The 17784-nt window shown below is 33.3% G+C and overlaps 1 protein-coding gene across 3 annotated transcripts in view; it reads left to right on the top strand.

Moving 5' to 3' along the window:
* The first annotated feature begins 933 nt into the window (after window positions 1-933).
* LOC145248991 (arfaptin-2-like) overlaps window positions 934-17784 on the top strand; it is a 245020-nt gene continuing 228169 nt past the window's right edge. Inside the window, exon 1 of one of the 3 annotated variants that reach the window (XM_080110834.1) lies at window positions 934-1631. The gene's annotated coding sequence lies outside the window, so the exon portion shown is untranslated. The remainder of the gene's footprint in view (window positions 1632-17784) is intronic. The other 2 variants (XM_080110836.1, XM_080110832.1) reach the window with 2 other exon arrangements.

Here is a 17784-nt window from a genome sequence, read left to right as displayed (position 1 = left end):
AACGTACAACAAGTATAAACGACAAGAATTTATTAACAAACATGAAAACATGACAACACTGTAATTCAGAACATTAAGGTAAAAAGATTACTCACTTCAATAGTGGGGTTTACGGGAGGAGTGAGGACTGTATTCTAGAGTTGTATTCTGCCTGTCCAACATTGTCTTTTAGGAGAAGAACTTTTTGCATCCGTGCCTCATGTGTACGGACTCTCCTCTTCTTTTTTCAAGGGACCTCACTCCTTACCCTACACCGGTAATCCGGTGTTCTTATTTATTCCCCTACAAGAACACGCCACTGGGGATAACACCAATTAAAACGTCGACACTCCCTCCCTATCTCTTTTACTAGCTTTTCTTCCTAAAAATCGAACCTTTTGCTCGGTGTCATAGCAAAATTGTTTTTTCGCTGTAAAGCAAAAACTACTTGATGAAATTAAGTAATTTTTTTTCCGGAGAACTTCATTCCATAACGGATACGTACAATTTAAACTTTTTTAAACTGTACAAGTGCCGGAAAATCAAATTTTAATGAGATCGATCTATTGTCGCATTTGTCTATTTACAGATACGAGGAGGGATACCTTTAAACGAAAAATTTATTAACAAAGGACAAAATGAAAAAAAGATAAAAAAAGGACATATAAACTCTTAAAATAACTGCCCCCCCCCCGTAAATATTCGTCTATATATTTTTTCTGTCCATGTTTCAAAATTGTCAAATTTTGACAAACTTTAAGCGGTGATTGAAGTTATCTCCCCTGGTGCTCCCTCCTCATCCGTGAAAAATCAAGATGGACTCTACCCGATCAATCTCGTTAAAATTTGATTTTCCATGTAACCCCCCCCCCCCCCAAAAAAAAAAAACTACTTGGTCAAATTAAATAATTTTTTTTTTGTATGAAAACTTTATTCCGTAACGAGTACGTACACTTTTTTTTTTTTCAATATTTTCATTTTTTTTAATGTCTTGATTAAACTGTACAAATACCCTTTTTTTTTTTTTTACTTGACAGATCGTTGGATTATTCAGCGTCCCAAATTATTTCTTGCAAAAAAGAAAAGAAAAAGAAAAAACGATTGCTTAATTTTGCTTAGTCGATGGTAGTTATCTCCCTTGCATAAGCGTCTCGAACTACATAAGCGCCATTTTTACTATAATTACTATTATACTATTAGTGATGATGATGATGACGATGGCGATGATGATTATGATATTCAGCAAGGAGAATGATTGATTTCAACATTATATAACGAACTTGTACAATGAATTAGAGTAAAGAAAAACCTCAAACTCGACGCTAACCATCCAGCTACATCTTGGATGCATTAATTTTTTTTTAAAGGAATCTATTTAGTAAATAAATATGAATTTACTCGTAGCTTTTTTGTTTCGTTAAATTCTCGTTGGTCACATAAAAATAAATAAATGGTTATAATATTTTTGTTTCATTTTCGACCTGAACTCTCGGCGGGGGTCAAGTCCGGAACGAGGCTAAAGTGACGTCATCGGACGGCGACGGCGACGGCGACGACGCACAGACAGAAGAAAAAGACACACACGCACTTAGACTCAAACAGAGACACTCTCGTTGGATGTGGATGTTCACTTCCCTCTTCTTCAATCTCAGGTGAGCTGTCGTTAAATTTAATACCCCTTCCCCCATGATTTGTTCATTTTGGTCCATCTCGAAACTGCAGCGGCTTGACGAAGCGTCAAACCCGAAAAGAGCCGAGAAAACGCGCAGTTGTGAAAAAAAAACAACAACAAAAAAAAAAACTATACCTCCGATCTTTTCTCGTTGATTTCTTGTCCCTTTTCATCCCTTTGATCTTCGTTCGATACCGATCGAACCAAAATCGTTGAAAAAACAAAAACAAACAAACAAAAAAACGAAAAATTATTTTCTTGGCCTTTTTAAAATTATTTTCACAATTAATAAATTCGATACAAAAAGAAAACAAACAACACGCAAGCAACGCATTGTAAAGACACCTCGTTTGCACCGAAACACCTTTCCAATAATTTATATCGGATTTTTTTTTACTTTATTATTATTATTAAATTTATTTATACGCTTACCTGTTTTTTTTTTTTTTAACTAAAAAAATCGGTACTTTACGCTGAAATAATAACATTATTTAGAAAACCATTCTTAACATAGAGAGGGGGATATTTTGTAACTATTCTGTATTTTCATCCGACAATTTAATAAACAAATATATCGTAAAGATTCAATTGAACTTGAAAAAATAGTGCGGCAGGTACGGTAACATAGATGCATTGCATAGCATCAGTCACTTTTTTTATCCCCCAAACATTGTATTAGATTTTAGTTTAAATTAAAGAGCTTAAAAACACTGAACACTTTTTTGTATTAATATATAAATATAAATAATATGCTAAGAAAAAAAAAAATGAAAACTAAAATGTCTTCTGGCATTTATGTAGAATACGGACCGTGCTGAAATAATAGCGTTATTAAAAAAAAATTCTTAATACGGCGAGAGGAAGGCATTTTGTAACTATTTTGTACTTTCATCTAACAATTTAATGAACAAAAATACGGTAAAAGACAAATTTAACTTAAAAATCCAATCTAAAAAAAACCCCAAAAAACTAGCACGATATGTAGATTTTGAGGAGTGATTTCTTCTGTGGAAAGCAACTATTTTATCAAGTCGCCTGACGAGGACTTCTAGTTTTAACCAACCATTTGTCCGAAACATTAGCATGTTCAGTGTCGCGACCATGTAAATGTGTTTATATCAATAAAAAATATATCTTGCTCTTCTTTTATTGAGCACTTTTAATAACATCGTTAAATTCATTATCACTCTTGAATACATTTAACCTGGTATGAGAGAGAGAGAGAGAGAGAGAGAGAGAGAGAGAGAGAGAGAGAGAGCTACTGATATTTGCGAGTTGTTGATATATCTCGTTATCATTGGAGATTTTCTATATGATATTAAGTATATATATATATATATATATATATATATATATATATATATATAATAGCTTTAAACTTATTAGGTAATGAAATTTGTTTACAACAGATTCAGAGAAAAAGAAAAAGATTCTATTTCATTTTTCTTGATTATACGTTTACACACTGGAAAATTGAAAAAATAAAATACATATTAAAACTTGCAGTAGTAGTTCGCTTTGCTATATAAATATACCGTAAAATGATCACCCACTTCCTGACCAGTCTGCGGTGGTGTTGGTGTGATCGCCACTGGTGATCACACGTTTCCTGACCGCTATTATTTCCACTATCTGAAAGCGTTAAGTTTAAATGATAAAATGAACCCCCACTTTAAAGTCTAAAATGTATTTTAAATAAAATTTGCGGTTATTTCCAGGGTGTGACTTTTTATTTTTTCGTTGATATCGTGAGATCGACAGTAGGTAAAAATGAAATCGATTTATGCTCCTAAACCAAGCAAAATAAACGGTGTTTCTGTGAAGAGCGACTATTCTAAAATGAATCAACACAGTTACATGTATTGCACACACGGGCATAAAATCAATTTTTGTTGTTTGTACGTGTTACAACGAGAAAGCCTTAAAACTGAAAGTAAAACTAATGATTTTAAGTGAGAAATATTTGTCCCTTATTTTTCAACCAGAGTTATCCCCCTTTATTCATATTTTTTTTTTCTTTCTTTTTTTTTTTTACTATTAAAATAATCAACCATGAAAATTTCACTCCTCCTTATTTTTTTTACTTTAGGGAAACAATTTCTCTCTCTCTCTCTCTCTCTCTCTCTCTCTCTATATATATATATATATATATATATATATATATATATATATATATATATATATATATATATATATATATGGTGCATCATTGGTGCTTGTCCATAATTCTTTTATTAAAAAAGAAAAAAAAAAAAAGAGAAAAATTTGTAGGATGTACGTACTCGCGACGGAAAAAAAAAATTATCATATTTTAAAAATCACGCGAACTGATCAAGTAGTTTTACTTTTTATTAATAAAATAATTTTTAACCTAATTTGAGTTTTTTTTTAAATGTCCTCCCTCCACCTTCCCCGTGTTAAGAATTTTTTAAAAAAATCTTCCAAGTTTGAATTATTTTGATTTATCTTGTTTCTTCAGACTGTTTTCAAAATAGTTTTGCGAGATAGTCGCTCCTCGGTTAGTCGTAAAATTTGATTTTCTTATTTGAAAATAAAGCCATTTAATCCATTTACATGATTTTTAGAATGTGATATTCGCTTTCTGTCACAGGTATGTACATGCGATTTTTGTTTTATTTATTTATTTTTTTTAATATGGGTGAATTCTGGACAAGTACACTTTTTTTTTTTTACATTAAACAATGAAATAACAAAAAATTAAAAAAATGTTAAACAATAAAAAAGAAAGCATTATTAATGAACAGTAACGTGAAAAATATGTAAAACAAGAAAAGAATATTGTTCGTGAATGACATTTTTTTTTTTACTTGAGAGGTCACTACTTATCAAACTCAAAGGCTACTCTAAGATAAGGGTTAATAAGTGCTAGGCAGATGGTGTGACAAGACCATGGTGATCAGTTATGGTGGAACTTGGGTAGGGATTGATTATTTAAGAGGACAGCTCAACATGAACTTATGGACATTAGATTTGAAAATGACCATGTCGTAGTCAGCCGGGAAGCAGTCCGATGGAAATATTTTGTTTCACCCCAGATAAGTCGCATTGTCACTGAAACATAAGGGGGGGGTAATGTGAATTAGAGGGCCATACCTTAATGGGGAGTTATGCAGAAAGATGTTTGTTCACATCATATTTAAATTTCAGTATGTTGCTACAGTCTGGGAGAAATGAACAAGGGAGGGAATTCTAAAGGCGAGCAGTATGAGGGAAAAATGAATGGCATCTCCTAACTATGCTTTACAAGGAAATGATCTGTCTCCACTTGGAATACGGGTCCATAATATTCGTCGGAGTTGGCAGAGTGTTCTCTGATTCTCTTGAGCATCCGCAATGTTCTGCCATTAGGTATATACTACATATTCCTTACCATGACCTTGTTCCCTCGAGAGTATATCATCTGCTTGGATTAGATCTGCTGTCTACTCGCCGGAATGTGACAGTTGCATCTGTTGCCTGTAGATTATTTTACCGCAATCCTTAAATATCACCTCGTGCTATGGCTGGACAGACCAAACCTGCGACAATATACATTCACATTAGACCCATTGCATAATCGCACGTGTTCGCTCAGAGATGTACCGTCAATCTCCTTTTGCTTGTGTTCTGCAGTCCTGAATGTGCTGCTTCAGAATTGTGTGAATGAACATGTATCATTGTCACAGTTTTGGAATTCTGTATTGTCTATTGTAATATTCAATTAGATAGAATATTAAGGTACTAAGATTATGTTTCAAAGTTGGTAATATAAGCATATACTCTGTGCTTAAAAAAAAAAAGTGGCAGCATTGATCAGCATTCCCTAATTAGCTTAGTAGCCTCTGTCTATTGCTAGCAGTTTTATATGACTATGGCTTAATAAGGGGGGGGGGAGTAGAAAGATTTCTGGTATCTGGGCACCTCTACAATGAAAGGGTGGGATTTTGCTAATTGTCGGGTTGGTTGGGAGCATTCATGTGAAGTGGCTACTAATAAAGCAAGTTTGTCTGAGCACATTCCATTAACATACTTGTCAAATAAACATAGGGATGTTACAGTGTGGCGATGGGACAGGGATTGGAGCTTGGTAGATAGTAGCACCTATTAGGTTAGAGACCCTTTTATGGACCCTGATAAAGAGGTTAGTAGTTGGTGCACAAGTCCAGATGTGGCAACAATACTCCATGCATGGGTGAATGGTGGCTTTGAAGAGATATAGGATACCGGCAGATGTGATAAGTTTTCTAGCACGGTTTAGGGAGCCTACCTCCTTTACAACAGTCTTGACAATGGCTTCTATGTATTTGTTCCAATTCATGTTACCTGTAAATATTAGGCCAAAGAGTTTAAATGATGAACTCTCAGGTAGGGAGTTATTAGTCATGGTGATCTGTAGTTGATAAGATTTCTCGTAATTGTTAAAGGAAAGGAGCTTTGTGTTAATAACATTAAATGTTCCCATCCACTTATGTTCTGATTCCACTACCAACTAGAGATCAGTTTCTAAGGATTTTGTCATTGCCTTGGATATGCATGTGTTTGTTTTGTCTGCATACCGAGAATAGTGTACCAACAAACGCACCCATCTTGGATACAATTGCATCAGGGAAGTCGTTTATGAAAATTAGTATCTCTGAGGTACACTAGCAATTAATGTTGTGCCGTTTTGAAAGTACGACCATCAAGTACAACCTGGATCTTTTAGTTTTTCTTGCCATGGCTGCCATCATGTAAATTCAATCAAATGTAATGTAAAATAAAATTGTTGAAAAAAAAGTTGAGATCAAAGAAAATAAATGTAGAAGAAATACAGAAAATCTTTGTTAAATTCAACTGTTAAAAAAAAACAAAACATTTCCTTTGCCATCCTAAAATAAAAAAACATTTACTTTGCCATCCTAAAATAAAAAAGGCACCCCACACTCCCATTGTCAATAGAATATTTTTTTTTTTGTGAGATTATGCATCAACATCCTGAAAAACAAATTAGAAATATTTATTTATTTTTACTTTAGAATGATTCATTTTACTATATAAATATATTATAAAATGATCACTTACTTTTTGACATGAAAGCATTATTGATCACCCAGATCTTGACTACATAGCATAGGACAGAACAAGTAACTATTTTCATATTTCCAAAATGGCTGACATTTGGAAATATAGCAGAATAAAAGGACAAAACAAATCCTAACAGCAAAGCATGTCCTTCATTCACACTAACTCTAAGTCCGGAGGTTCAATAAAAAATAAATATGAGAGAGAAAAATCTGAACTATACTAGTAGCTCTGAAAAAAAAAAAAAAAATAATAAAGAATCGTGGCCATTTTAAAAATATAAAAAAAATTGTTATCCGTTCTGTCTTACTCTGTTAAGAACTGGGTGATCATTTTATCTTATATTCATATAGTAAAGTGGATTTCACTCCAAAATCTAAAATATTTCATTTTATTGCTTTAAAAAAACAAAAGCCCTACATACTTCCTGGATATTGACAATAATCTATAATATAAATCTCACCTGTCTTTTTGTATGTATGCCTAAAACTTTCGACAGAGGAGATGGATTTTCACAAGATCGGTATCATTTTGAAGCTCAATCCTTCGGACGACAAATATTGAAACATTGGCCAAAAACATTAATGCCTTCATTCTCAATCGGCCACTTTTCTACAGGGAGGAGTCACTTTTTTCACTGATATTTTCGAAAGTCATCACCTTTTTTCAATTGACTAGCCTTAATTTAAACCTACATCACTTCCGTTTTGGCGATAGGCACAACAGCAAAGACATCACATTTTTTTTTTTCACATTCTTTTCCTCCTTTGCGGTTCGAGCCTGCCTGTCTATTACCACTTTTTTTTTTCTCAACACACACACTCTAAACACCTGGGCAACACCAGGCACCCATGCTAGTGTTATATATAAAAAAAAGTTAGCTAACTTTTAGTTTCATGTTGACAATATAAGAGCAATGGGTAAAGTTTTCCCTATATATTTTTTTGTTTTTTAAGAATTAAAAAAATCTTTTGTTAAAATTTAAATAAAAAAATCAAGCATATATTTATCAAATAAATACAAAGTATATATTGACATTGATTGAGCTATTATTCTCATCTTGAGTGTTAGTAGTGAAACGTTTCGGTCGAATTGTCCTTCGACCATCTTCAGGCATGTTGGTTTTTGTTTGGAAAAGAAAAGAGAAAAGTTAATGGCTGATGACGATCGAAAGATAATCCAACCGAAACGTTACACAAATAACCCTCAAGATGAGAACAATAGTCCAATCAATACAAGTAATATAAACCAACAGCCCTCATCTAAAAAATTCAGAACTTAAATAAAAAGTATGTTTCATACTTTCTGGTCGGGAAGTGACGATGGTCAATTGGTTAAGGATACATATTGACAACTTTAGTGTTTCAAGTTTGAATTCATTTCGTTCCACAAAAATCACTTTCACTTTGGATGTTGGCAACCTTCATGTTGTTCCTCTCATAATTCCCAGTGTCTTTCTCCAAAGAATTCTGACTAGAAAAATATCGGGGAAACCAATGCCAACAAAAGAATCTTCAGATTCATATGATATGATGATGATGATGATGATGATGATTGCTTGAGTTTAGCATGATAAACTCCTTTGCCATTAAAAAGGAAAACCTTGTCGAATGAACAAGTTGTAACTTGTCTTGATCATTTTCAGAAAAAATAATTTGAAATATTAAACGTTTCTATTGGCGACATAAATTATTTTAAAGGAAATACAGTTGGGAAATTAGTTGAAAATAATTCATTTTCGTTTATCTACTTATTTGTGACCTATTTGCGTAAAAAAAAAAAAAATTAATATAATAATAACAATTTAGTATTTAATAACAAAAATGCATCTGCTCAGTAAATTTTCCTTGAAAAATATGGAAGCACAAAGTAATTTTATTTTTAGCATTAAAGATTATTATATGATTTGTGATTCATGGTTGTTCAGAGTACTTCCGAAATAAAAAAAAAAATCCAATCATTATCCTATTTTTTACTGTGTATAGGGATTCCATAGTTTGATTTAGGCGAATGTAAAAAAGAAATCACATTTGTTTTTGGTTCATGGGCAAAGTAGTGTTTTTTTTTTTTTTTTTTTTTTTTAGAAACTATATTTTAAGTATAAAAGCTCAATGCTCGACCCACATTGTGAAAATACATTTTGAGCTGTCAATTTTTCAAATGTATGTTAGAATAACAATTAAAAATTTAACATTGTTTTTTTATTTACTATCACATTCATAATAAATTAAGCAAATACTTAACCCTTGAAAAATTTGCTCAAGAAGCAATATGTTATTTTAGTGTTTTTTCCCCAATAATAAAAGGTTTCGTTCAACTAGATAAAATATTAAGGTACAAAGATTATGTTTCAAAGTTGGTAATATAAGCATATTTAAAAAAAAAAATTTTTTTATTACATTTTCACCCTAAACAAGGCGCATTGCCACTTTGGTGTAGGGGGCTACTATCAGGGGCAGCAACTACTGGGGCACTATGTGGGGATTTGGGCAGCAAGATGTCGGTTCACGTTGCACTTGAACTTCTGCATGTCAGTACAGTTAGGGAAGCAGGAACCTTGAATGGAATTCCAGAGTGAAGTGGTTCTGGGGAAGAAACTACTGGAGTAGAAAGATCTTTTACATCTAGGGATCTCTACTGTGTGGGGGTGGGATTTAGCTGCCTGTCGGGTTTGTCGATGGTGTCTATGTCGTGGGAACACAAGTGTCTGCAGTTCGTCAGAGCATTCACCATTAAAATACTTGTAGAACAGGCAGAGGGATGCATATACTGTGCTTAAAAAAAACGTGGCAGCATTGATCAGTCAAGAAGTTGGGGATGTGGTCACTTATGAAAAATATAACACTCCACACAAAAAAATAAATAAATAAATAATGCATCTAAAAATTTTTTTACAATTTGAACTCCTAAAAGAATTTTATTATGGAATTATATCCACCAGTAGGTTTGGTTTGGTTTGGTGGTTTTGTTTTACGATATATTAACACTGAATCCAGTAATTTTGAAAAGTTTTTATTCTCCAAGTTCTTTATATCTTCAAATATTTATTTATGGTGTTTAGTTTGATTCTTTTGTAGGAGAAAATTGTTCATTTTGTTTTTGACTTTACAGGACGTGGTTGAGTTTTACAAATAGAAGGGAAAAAACATCAATATTTTGTTCATTTTAGGTCAGGAAGTCAGTATCTTCAGACAGCCTAATCTGGTAACACCAGATGCTCTCACAAATATTACTACTCCAGGCCAATGTGGACCTGGAAGCAATGATAACTAAGGGCCAGTTCTACATTTCTCCCCCCCTCCCCCAAATGGGATCTCACCATTAGATGTCTCTTAAGGTCATAACCAGGACCCCAACTGCATTCTTAACATGGAAAATAGGAGGGTCTTTTTAATTACTTAACAATTTAATAAACAAAAGATACCATAAAAAAAACCAAAAAAAAAAAAAACCCTTCAATAAACAGAAGGTACAGTTTGCCAATTGTTGACTGCTGTGATTTTATTGGCTAAGCATTAGGCCACATTCTGGTGGTTTATGTAACCTGCATGGAATATGCTGACGATAACACAGTCCCTATACTGCATAAGTACCAAGAAATCTTTTAAACTTAAAGAGAATAGAAAGTGAATTTTGGGTTTACTTTAAACAGCCTTATTATAACTTGCATTTCCTCCTCTTAAAGTCATGGAGTTGGTTCTCTCTATCACTCTAAACATTTTGGTTCTCTCTATCACTCTAAACATTTTGGTTCTCTCTATCACTCTAAACATTTTGGTTCTCTCTATCACTCTAAACATTTTGGTTCTCTCTATCACTCTAAACATTTTGGTTCTCTCTATCACTCTAAACATTTTGGTTCTCTCTATCACTCTAAACATTTTGGTTCTCTCTATCACTCTAAACATTTTGGTTCTCTCTATCACTCTAAACATTTTGGTTCTCTCTATCACTCTAAACATTTTGGTTCTCTCTATCACTCTAAACATTTTGGTTCTCTCTATCACTCTAAACATTTTGGTTCTCTCTATCACTCTAAACATTTTGGTTCTCTCTATCACTCTAAACATTTTGGTTCTCTCTATCACTCTAAACATTTTGGTTCTCTCTATCACTCTAAACATTTTGGTTCTCTCTATCACTCTAAACATTTTGGTTCTCTCTATCACTCTAAACATTTTGGTTCTCTCTATCACTCTAAACATTTTCTCACAAGAGGAAAGAATTATTATTCCATCTAACACTTAATGTTGATACGTTTTTCATCTAGTTTTTTTTATATTAGTTCCTTACAGCAAGTGGCTTCATGCTTTGTCTGGAGCACCCCCCCTATCAAATCAAAATAAAACTGGCTTTAAAAGTTTTTGCAAATATTTAAAAAGTTTTACCTCCAATCATTTTATAGAGATTAATAAACCTTAACAAAAGTATAGTTTTATAACATTGTTATTAACAATTTGGTTTCATTAAAAGTTAAATGATCAAACGATAGTGTAATTCAACTTAAGGTAAAGAGTGATCCGAAGCTGCATATCCATCTGATTGAAAACCATAAATTTTCCCTCCTGGGGATTCAAATAAGTAAAGATGTCCTTTTCACAACAGCCTATTTTATACAATGTGACTGAACCGTTTTATACAGGGTGACCCCCCCCAAAAAAAACAAAAGCTAAATGGAGGCCATCTAGAACATATGCTGTAGAACGGAGAAAAAAAGGCCAAAAACCCTAGTGTTTTGATGTGATGTTTTGAATATAATAAACTAGTTATGACCAAAGTTTCATTTAATTCGGACAAAACACTAAGAAACAGGGCCTAATTATAGTTGGGGCCCGTTTTTTTTTGGGGGGGGGGTGTCGCCCTGTATTAGTGAAGTTTTTTTAATCAATTTTGAAAAATATTGCATTAAGTATTGTCTGGTCTTTGGACTAAGATTATAGTGTAAAATCTGTTCTATCCAAGAATGCATCACCTCCTGCTTCAGAGATTTTGTTTATCCGTGTCATTGTCACATGTTTGTTTGAAATAGAATTTTTAGATGCATTCATGCCTGATGTATAATGTAAAGTCAGTTTTTCTCAGTTTCTTTGTTATCAATAGCTTTCTTCCTACAAAATCAAGATTGGATTCTCGTTTGTCAGTTTTATTGTATGTCAAGAAAAATAAAATGTAATTTGATTTAATTTCTTCCTGGAAATATTTTATTCAAGTTGGAATTATTTTCAAATTGCTGTCATCTTAAAAAATGGAAACACAAGAGGACATGCTCAAATTTAAATCAATATCCATTTCTTAATTATATCTTTGCCATCGATAGCTTCCTTCCTACACAATCAATATTGAATTCGGGTTCATCAGTTTGTCTTGTGCATTGTTTGCAACATGTTTTTAAGTATAAAATGTGGGAGAGCGGTTGCAGGGAAGAGAAAAGGGAATCCCCCACTAAGCTACAAAGTCTATTTTGTACTCTGTCAAAGCAGGATAGGCTGTTTTTAGCAGCTCCTGCCCAGATGTGGCAGCAGTACTCCATCCTTGGATGTACTTGGCTTTTATATAGATAGAGAATTGCATCAGCAGTGAGATATCTTCTGGAGCGGTAGAAGGATTCTACCATTTTTTTCAGCAACCTTTGCATATGCATGCCTAACTCGTGACCCCAAGCATGATCATTTTAAATTATCTAAATTAAAAATTATTTCTTAAATATTAAAGAAAGAAGTGTTGAATGATTTTTTAGTTAAATTCATAATTTTAAAATGTTCATACTTGCTCTTTGCCTTAGCATAGCATATTTGCACCTGGATAATACCAATATTCATCATTTTTTTCTTTTTTTTTGTCCAGTCATGGGGTGGGGAGGGAATAATAATTCCCCCAAATTTAACCGTGATAATCCTTGTCAGCATACCCACCTGCAGATGCTAAAAAAGAAAAAAATTTTGGGGTGACACTGTCGGTAGGAGAGAAGTAGATTTCTTTATTGCGCATGTGCACAAACCTGACAACCAGTGAATTACAGTGCATAATACAGGTCTTTATATCTCTATAAGTACTTGTCTTTGCAAAATTTGAATGAGATTTTCTTAATCAGCTTAGTCGAAAACCTATAGAAGTCATCATTCTAAAGAAAATTGTGGAGGTGGACCTAATGTACAAATTTAACCCTCACCTGTAAAAAAGTTAACATGTGCGCAATGTGGAGAATCCAGTAGATGATATTGCTGAAACATTTATTTTTTATTCGGTGACAATCATAATAGATTGCGCAGGTTTAAATAAAGTATATTTCAATAAAATACATATAAAAGAAACGTAACTACATTTGAAAAAATATAATTAATTGCTGGAACAAATGTACAAAGCGAGTGAGAGAGAGAGAGGAAATAAATTTTTGTTGATTTTTCTTAGGCATCGTCATGCAATGTTTTTTCCTTTGGCATAAAAAGAAATGTAAAAAGCAGGTGAGAGAGAGAGAGAGAGAGAGTTGGGAAGAATATATACAGAGAGATTTAGGGAGGGAGAGAGAGAGGAGGGGAAATGCAAACTTGTGCTGTAAAATGTAAGAAAATGAACACAGCAATTTAGTTATAGGGCAAAAGTAGATATCATTGCGATGCCATATTTGAAATGGTACATTAGCGTTCGTTTAGCATACAAATACCATAATAAATTCCTCCCGGTGATGACTGGGAACAATAGGAGGATTTGATATTTAAAGGGAAAAATAGGAACTACTTTCTCTAAAGATGGTTGCAATTGTGATGATGTTGCTCCTAGGATGAAATGTAGGATTTTATTATAATGATTTAATGTGTCTAAAATGGCATTCTAAAGTTACGTAAGATTGTGGCTAATAGTCTAGACATAATAAATTTGTATATGGGGAATTTCTGCAATCAAAATATTATATATGGAAATGAAACCGAATATTATATATGGAAATGAAACCGAACTTCCTGTTTTAGTTTAAAATGAAACCGAACTTCCTGTTTTAGTTTAAAATGAAACCGAACTTCCTGTTTTAGTTTAAAATGAAACCGAACTTCCTGTTTTAGTTTAAAATGAAACCGAACTTCCTGTTTTAGTTTAAAATGAAACCGAACTTCCTGTTTTAGTTTAAAATGAAACCGAACTTCCTGTTTTAGTTTAAAATAAGCAAATTGGCTTGAAAGAAAATATGTGAAACTTTTGTATATCAGTTTTTTTTTTTTTCAAATATATTTTACAAAAATATGTAATACTTGATTTTATTTTTGCATAAAATAATAAATAAAATGTTATTGTTTTTACTGTTTATTTTATTTTGATTTTTTGTTTTTGAATAATAGAATGCAAGTTTTTTTTATTTTTTCAATGGTTTGAATCTGTTTTAGTATTCTAAAATATATATTAGTTTATGAAATATTTATTAATTTCTTTATATTTTTGAGAAAATAATGTTTTTAAAATGATTCTTGTTTTTATTTTTGCATTAAAATTTGTTTATTTACTTTAAACTAAAACAGGAAATCTAGTTTAGTAAGCGGGGCATTTTTACACCAATAACAGGTTTTCACCCAACACCGGTACGGGTGGACTTAGAGTCGCCTATACTTCTGCATCGTTTGGGTCTTTAATTATCTTTCTTTCTCCCAAGTACATCCTTATCATTTCCTCCCATGTTTTTCTTGGCCTTTTCCTCTGAACCCTGCTACCTCAACTGTTCTACATTCCCTCACTGTGATTTTTATATGTAGTCTAACATTCTTGCAAGAACTCCCATCCATTCTTTTAATGTGACCATACCATCCACTTTTGGACACTCTCCAAAAGATTGGAAAGAAAGCTAGACGGCACATACACCCTAAGCTACAGTGTTAAATATATCTTGGCAAGATCATTTTGCGAAGCAGCAATTTTATGGTAACCTACCTGCCATATCTACTACCATCAGAGAGTGATGTCTACGATTTGTTGGTCACTGCCAGAGGAGTAAACAAGAGTTGGTTAGAAATGTATTGCTGTGGACTCCATGGCACGGGCGCATCAGCACAGGATGACCTTGATTTATGTAAATCCAGAAAATTGCATATAACGCCAACTGTGATCTTGAAAATCTGAGGCAGCTGATGAGAAACAGGGAAATCTGGAGAAAGAGTCACATTGGTGCGGGCAAGGAGCCCGACCAGATAGATATAGATAGATACCATCAAAGTCTACTCTTTTGCATATCTCTTCTAATACTGTCCTGATTTTATTTTCCTCTGGATTCTTACAATAAGTTGACAACTATTTTTTTTTTTTTTGTACATTAGTCACTCCTCATCAAGCACTAGAGGCCACTCAAGGACAAAGTTTAATGGGTACTGTAATGGAAATTTGATAAGTTAATTTATTTTAGTGGATGGCTCTTCAAGAACCTGTTCTTGTTGAACTTGAAACTAATCATGTTATAGTCAGCCGGGAAGCAGCTCTGTGGTATTGTGTTCCACAGATGAGCAGCTCTAGAAAAAAAAACTCTGTTCATGGAATTTTTGCTTAGACAAAGATAAAGAGCAAGGGAAATTGCTGATAGTTGTTTTAGCTAGTCGGATGTTTTCTGCAAAATACTTACAAGGGGCAAACCATAGAGTGGAGCTCAGTCGAGCACACGAGCACCTGCCATGAAAATAACGATAGAGGTGAACCAATATTTTTATTCCAGACCATAAGAATCCGACAGCCAAAAATATTTTTATTCCTTATCAGATGATTATACTAAATCCAAGTTAATCAACATTTATTTCCATAAGGCCTTTTTTTTTCTTTTTTTTTTTAATATATTTTAATCACATAAAATACATGTTAAAATATTCATCAATTTATTTGGGTATTGAGTCGTATTAAAAAAAAAAATTTTCATTTTAATTGTCCTATTTAGTCATAATTTGCAATTAACTTGCCAAGTCACCCATTTCTTACTATGTTTCTCTTACTCTCACCCGCTCTCACTGGTTTGATCTCCTCTGCCTTTCCCTCACTGTGATTTTTATATGTAGTCTATCATTCTTGCTTCCGTCACTCTTTCTCTCTGTTTATTAATAGTTGAAACTAAGAAAAAAATGTAAAAAAAATTGGATTAATCCATTGTAAGAAAAAAAGGGGCCATGAGCAAGTCATAGAACCATTCAACTCATCCACAGCATAAAAACACATCAACACACCTGTTTCTGTTAGATCACCAAAGTTAAGCGCCATTGAACCTGATTTGTACTAAAATAATTGATTATTTGGGAATACCATGTGCTGTATGTGCTTTCTGCTTATCTCAGCATTGTTTCCAGTTGTCTTGGATTTCTCCTTATCGCTGCATTCTGCAATCAAGCAGTGCTGACTCCAGAGACGAATGGTTGATGATTGCGCAACCCTTGCCTCGCAATTATACGCACAGGCATCCTTATCATGGATAGCCATAGTCTGTTAAGACTGAATGGAACCATATATATTTCACCCATAGCTAGGAAGAGAAATAGAGAGTGAGCATAAAGAGACTAATTTTGGATTTTGTCTTTTTAATTTTTTTTAACATTAACTGGTTTTGCAAACTCACTTTTTTCTGATTTTGATTATTCCTAAACCAAGCTCAGTGGATGTCCCAACGGATCACTTAAAAAAAAAAAAAATTCTATTATAGTTACAAGTTTCTTGTTAGTTAGCTCCAAAGCTTAACTCAGCATTATAGCAGTACATCCCAGTCCACCATTGTTTTGTGGAAGGGCACCATCTGGTGTGCCTCCCTTCTCTTCTCTTTTGGGCCGTTCCTCCAATTCATAAACAATGGCTATTGGTGCCTGCCTTTTACTTGTCATATGAAAACCTAACAACAGTAACAATAAACACCTGCCGCCTGTAGTGGTGGTGGTGAATGCCACGTCTCAAATTGGCAATTCACCAACAACCAGGATTTGTTCAACAAGTCCACCATCACCACCACCACCACCACCACTACTACTACTACTACTACTACTACTACTGCTCTTTCTTGATCCTAAAAATAGCAATTGTAATAATTGCTTCACTAATGTACTTAAGAGAATGTAATTGTTAGGATTATTTATCCTACACACACACACACACACACACACACGTGTAATATATATTTATACACACACACACACACACACACACACACACACACACACACACACACACACACACACACACACAGAGACACACACACACTTGACTTATTGTCCGGTTAAAAGCTGGTAAAAGTTATAGCCCATTAAATTAGAATGAGTGCTTTATGCCAAATTGATGGTTGGATATGGTTAAGTTTGTGCTCATTTTTGCATTAAAGTATTAATTCCTAACTGTACATCGAATAGATACCATAATACTTAGTTCGCTGCACCTTATAACAAAATTCATATAAGATTTCAGCCAGATTGGCCTTGTAGTTTCTGAGAAAACTTTTAAAGTAAATGTTGTATTGTGGTGACTAATCCCTAACTGTGCATCAAATAGATACCATAATACTTAGTTTGCTGCACCTTATTAAAAAAAGTCCATACAAAATTTCAGTCAAATCAGCTCAGTAGTTTCTGAGAAAAACGGGAACAACCGACAAATACATACATGGATACATACATATATATGTGAGGACACTTCTCAACCTATATAATGAACAAATTTTTGATCTACAGACTTGAAATTTTGTATATAGGGAATTCAGACTCGTGGAAAACTTTTTAATCTGTTTTCATTGGGGAAAAAAAGGGCTGCTAAGGAGTCAAAATTGAAAAATTGGTACATGGAAAGAAGGGAGGTCATCGAATTTTTATCTATTTGTCAACTGTTGCAGGAATGCGCCTGTGTGGCCAGAAAACATGACGGCTTCTTTTTGTTAAGAATAAGTAGGTTTAGAAAACACTTTTTATAGATTGTGTCAAGCTGGTCTAATGGTTATCATGCTTGATTTGCTGTCTTTAGGTTTTGGTTTTGATCTCAGCTCGATTATTTTTTTTTTTTACTTACAAGAAATGAACTGTTTTGTAAAAAAACATAAAACTCGCATGCACATATTTCAGTTTCCATTCCGATGTTTTACTTCT

This window comes from Euprymna scolopes, chromosome 27 (assembly GCF_053919585.1).
Source record: "Euprymna scolopes isolate OS-2025 chromosome 27, ASM5391958v1, whole genome shotgun sequence".
Taxonomy (NCBI): domain Eukaryota; kingdom Metazoa; phylum Mollusca; class Cephalopoda; order Sepiida; family Sepiolidae; genus Euprymna; species Euprymna scolopes.
Note: the sequence above shows the minus strand (reverse complement) of the source record. Positions and strands in the feature narration are given on the sequence as shown.